We start from the raw sequence: 6000 nt of genomic DNA on the forward strand, positions 1-6000 counted from the left end.
TCAACCGTGACGACTTCCTGTCACAATTTCAGTTGAAATTACACTCTTTTATCGACAGATATGTTGTAAGAGGAAAATATAAAGGTTATGCTGGAAATCCAACGCAAAGCATACAAAAGTATAGCAGGAATGTTACTTCAGTACTTGAATAGTAGAATGACAAAATTAGTGTTGTGACATGGAGTTGACGCATTTCCTGAGCTCACACAGAAACAAGTTCATGACCTGTACAGTCCAAAAACAAGTCGTTAAAAGACTGTTCAAACTAAAAATTTATGAAGGATATCGATAATGGAGACAACTCAGAGATTTACATACACCACGTGGATTACTGAATATTGTTTAAAATTAATTCAAAATTGTTCCTCTGGTTTACGGCTGTTTTAACTGGATGGGACTTTCCTCACCTTGTCACGCTTGCGTTATCTTTATACTCGTATGTTTATGCATTCATCGTCATAATTATTCTCTTGTTCAAGAAAGAACATTTTAATTGGTTAGATCAGTGTTTCATAACTAAAGGTGCTTGAACCACAAGCGGGTGTTGGAATAAATTTTAGGGGAAGTTATGAAATGTTGCATATAATTGTAGTACAATTGTACCAGTGTAGTGTGCTGTCTTGAGAGTCCTTTGTGGTGGTAAGGGCGATGGAATCACATCTGGTAAATTATTTGTTTATTGACGAGGTAGATGATCCTCAGAGTCTAGCCTTAAATTGCTTTCTCGATGAAGAGGTCAGTCGGTATTTATTTGCTACTAAGCATAGATCCACGTGGGGGATTAAAAGCGGCGGACGTCAAAACCGCATGAGTGCATCGGTTAGGAAAGGGGAAAAAAATGTAGAAGTGTTTTCTCAAGGGACAAAGACACTTGACGAGGGTGAAGTGAGGTTAGAGCTGTCACGTGAAAGATGTGATATTCCTCTGGGATACAGGTAGTAAAAGTATTATTATTATTATTATTATTAGTAGTAGTAGTAGTAGTAGTAGTAGTAGTAGTAGTAGTAGTAGTAGTAGTAGTAGTAGTAGTAGTAGTAGTAATAGTAGTTGTTGTTGTTGTAGTTGTAGTAGTAGCAATTATATTACACTGGTACAAAATTAGAAGTAGTAGTAGCAGCAGCAGCAGCAGCAGCAGCAGCGGTAGTAGTAGTAGTAGTAGTAGTAGTGGTGGTAGTAGTAGCAGTAGTAGTAGTAGTAATTATATTATATTTGGCACACAGTGTTCGTGTTTTTCGCAAGTGTACACAAATATCGCCGATATACTTTTTGAAAAGCGTATGTATATATATATATATATATATATATATATATATATATATATATATATATATATATATATATATATATATATATATATATATATATATATATATATATATGACATTTAACTATTTAAATACATAGCAACCTGGTGATGGAAAATGCTAAATTTGTAAGAACACTTTATCATCTTTGTAGAAAGTCTACGTCACTAAGCTTTGAGTTACACGTTCTGTACGTGTGAAAAAAAAGTAAACATAATAAATGATCGAGCAACAATTCCCTTTATCTCTGAAGTAGCGTGCAACCTAAAGCCCAGATGTTTTTAATGTAGTGCCTTAATACCCCCAAGAGGTATCGATATTGGTTCTTGAGGATATCCAAAAAAAAGGCATCCTGGAAAATATTAAGTTAATAATTTCATGCACTGAATGGTGAGTATGACTAACTGGCAACTGTGAATAGGGAGTGAATAACTGGTTGACTTAAAAGTCAACGAAGGGGGTTGAAAACTGTTTTTGAAACTTTGCGGTTGAGACAATTTTGGGTAAAGCAGATCCGGATTTTCCCGAAATTAGAAGAGATTGCATTAAAGGTTTTATTACCATTCGCCACCACTTACTTATACAAGGTTGGGTTCTCCCTGTTGATGCAGTTTAATTCAAAACAAAGCAAAAACAATCTGGCGGTCAAATCTGATGTGTGTCTTGCATTGAGACGGGTGTGCCCTAGAACTCAGGCTTTAGTTGCATAAAAAAAAAAAAAAAAAGCACGAGGCCCATGCAGCTTAGTCGGAAAAAAAAAAGAAAATGCTGAATGAACACAAATGGTGTTGTGTACAATAAAGTAATCTGGAAACAATCTGACAATGAAGAAATATTTTGTGTAAGAATAATACTTTATTAATTTATACACTGAAAATAAAAAAAAAGAAAGTCCAGAGAATTCAGACGTTTCTTCATAGCTGTCCTGTTTTCTCTTTTTACAGGAAATTAAAGAAAATAATATTGTAGGGTTGGTTCACACTAAACTTGTGGTGTCGTTGTTTTGTCATTTATTTCATTACAGTCAATATGCATTCCAAGTCAAAGCATAAACTAAGATATAAAAAAAAGGACCCTCAACATCAAACTTGAATCTTGTAATATTAGAGTCACATATTTCACACAATTTTAATAAGGATTCAATAAATCCAAACATATCACTCACGTTATAACCTCCGAGAGTTTAGTGAGAAACGATAAGGACCATGTTCACTACCCTCCACCAGTCAATCACCTGTAGGTCCTGCCAACATGATACAGTTCACTATACTAACTTATACCTACATGGATAAAAAAAAAAATCATTGACACTAAATAACACAAGGGCAATGCGCACTATCCTCCACAAATCATGTGTATATGGTCCTGACAACACAATACAGTTTCCTATGCTAGCATGTACATGTATAAAAGTAATAATATGACACTAAAGAACATATCGTATAACCCTTACTCCAACAATCAGATAAATTACCTACATTTTCCCTCGTCACGCCTGCCCAGTACTCAAACCAGCCGAACAGCAGCCTGGCCTGCTAGTCCAGCTCCGCGTGGCCACCTTTCCCTCCAACCAACAAGACAAATGCGCAGCGGCACGCGTGATAAACCGCAACTAACTATCATTGTACATATGGATTATATAGTATACCACCAAGAACATGTATAAAAATAGATATACAAATAAATTAACAGATAATACATACAATAGACACCAAAAAAAGCTACACAATAAAGATGTGATGTTAAAAACAAAAGGTAATCACCTCTCCCTTTAACTATCATCACAGTGATGATACGCTTCCCACCCCACAATGCTTGTATCACTGATCCTCTACAGGTAGGATGACAGCTAAACGATGAACAAATGTTCTAACCTTTACTTCACTTGTACCTTCATACTTTGATCCTGACTGCTGATTCTCGTATCTAACAATTACATCTCTTACCAGCCCATCACGCCCAGTCTGAGTTGCATCAACCTGTGCCAACTTCGAAACTCCTATTACAGCATTGCTGTCTTGTACCAACACCAAATCACATACTTTTAGCAGTATGCCATTTTTACTGTACTACAAGACTAGGGAAGAAGTCCCGTTGCCACTTCCTCCAAAATGCTGTTACAATAATAATTAGGAAATTCATTCTTTTGTTAGTATCCCCTTCTAACCACACACCTACTAGAGCATGGTTAGATGCTCGACCTAATAGAAGTTCATTTGGACAGATAACTTCCACCGTTCACATCGGATCCTGGTTTAAGTCCTATTGGACGCTCATTAAGTAGGTTGGTTACCTCAAACAACAGAGTCTGTAATCCAGCAAATGATAACTTGTTTTCCCCTATCGACACATTCAAAGCTCTCTTTACACTCTTGATCAAATCTTCACTTATGCCGTTCTGCCAAGGGGCGTCTGATGATTTACTGAATACCCACTACATAACTTTGTCTCTATCAAAATTCCGGTTATTGCTTGGATCCAATTCACCAAACATTTGTTTGATCTCCTCAGCTGACACAAACTGAGGACCTCTATCTGAATACATACTGCAGGGGTAGTCCCTTATGGACACGAATCATCTGAAAACCATCAGAAAGCTCTGTGTCATAACCCTTCAGTAAGTTTAAGTAAACACTTCTGGTGGACAAACAATTGAATATTATTATAAGCCTTGCCAAAGGATCTACGCTTAACTGTATCACGAATTCTGAAAGGACCAAATATATCACAAGCCGTGTGGTAAATGGTTTCCTCTAATAACTCACTCATTTTCTGACCTTCACACTTGGGTGACAGTCTTTTACAAGTAACACAATTATACTTCACTGATTTCACAGTCCTACATACACCAGGTACCCAAAGTTTCCTTTGTAATTTAACAATAGTTGTATCTACTCCAGCATGATCAATTTGATGTAAATGAGATGCATAAGAGTGTGTAAACCTGTGCCTGGGTGACAAGAGCATATATGTATCATTATCCCAGTTCTTCCTTAGCCATGATCTCATTCTGTTCACTACCGTGATTATAACATCTTTGTCAATTGCAGGCCCTAGTTTTCCAAGCATCTTAGACCAGTCCCTTGAGTATTCTTTCTGTACTTCCTTAATCCAAAGCCTTTCAGCTTCTTGCATGTCTTGACCAGTGGTATTTTTAGCAATTGCCGGAAACGATTTTGCCTTTATTGCTGTCATTAGCTTACTGGTGACCCTGAGCAATTCTGTGTAGCTGCTAAACCTATTCATTTTGAAAAATTCATGTCAGGAGGTGTTTTGTCATTGTGCAGAACTGTCGATGCAATCTCGCATGCTAATGTTTGACCAATCAGTCTGGCAATTCTGTTTCAGTGGTTTGCTTTACAGGCCACTTTTCAATGTTTTTTCAATGTTTTTTCTGCCATAATGAGTCACCACCCATTTGTTGAATAGTCACTAGGCGTGTTAAAATGTCAGCGGGATTAATTTCAGACCTAATCCACCACCATTCGCTGGAATTTGATTTGTTCTGTATCTTAGCGATTCTCATTCCCACGTATGATTTAAATTTAAAGAAATCCTTTTGAATTTGATCCCTTACTATAGCAGAGTCCACCAGGTGATAAACTGCCAGTCCAATTCATGCTGTATTATCTCCCGTAGACGACATGATAACACAGCAGCACACAGTTCAATCCTAGGTATAGTGACTTGTTTAGCTGGGGTAATCTTACTCTTAGCTGCTATGAGAACAGTTTCATAATTTCCAGAAAGTGTCAAAACACGACATATATGTATCAACAGCAACAGCTCCATAAGCATGCTTAGAACCATCAGGAAAGATAATCAAGCTTGGATCCCCTACTGCATCACTAGGTTTGATTGCCCGCCTAATCCTGAAGTCTTCCAAAGTATACAATTCCTTATTTTTTTTTTTTCCATTTCATCCTGTAATCTTCATTAATAGGATCATCCCATCCTCCTTTTTCACTCTATGATAATTTCTCTCATGAGCAATTTAGCTGATAAAGTGAAAGGTTGTATCAATCCCAAAGGATCAAATATTGATGCTATTTAGCTGAGTACCATACGCCTTGTGAGAACTGTTGGAAATTTATATTCTAGTTCACCGAGCGATACATTGGGCTCTGTGTGTAACATCTTAAATTTTAGAGAAAAGTTTATCTTGACTTTGTAAAAGAAATGATCATCCTTAATGTCCCTCGACATTCCTAGCACTTTTACGGTCTCACTCTCTAACAACACCACTTCCTGAGACCACCCAGTGTTTTACCACAAACCCTCCTGTAGATAATATTTACTCTGCATCCCTGATTATCTTAGACGCATCTTTCTCACTGGGAACAGATTGTATCATATCATCCACATATGTGTTCTTCACAATCATGTGAGCAGTCTCTGGGTATTGATCCACATATTTTTCTGCAGTTTGTCTGAGTGCCAAGGTTGCTATGATTCCACTAGATCGATCCCCAAATGAGGGATTTTGAGGGATTAAAAAGGTACATCTCCAGGGAGATGACTGGCAACGGACGGAAGAGGACGTAAGGTCCAGGACGGAGTTGAAAGAGATAAGGCAGGGAGAGGTGAGCTGTGAAGGTGAAGGGCAGGAGGAGGGGAGAAGTGTCTGAAAGGATCGGAGGAGTGAGAGAGGGGGAGATATGTGTGAGTATGTTGGAGGGTCAGATCATGTTGAGAT

Source organism: Scylla paramamosain, chromosome 25 (genome assembly GCF_035594125.1).
Source record: "Scylla paramamosain isolate STU-SP2022 chromosome 25, ASM3559412v1, whole genome shotgun sequence".
In the NCBI taxonomy this organism is placed as follows: Eukaryota; Metazoa; Arthropoda; class Malacostraca; order Decapoda; family Portunidae; genus Scylla; species Scylla paramamosain.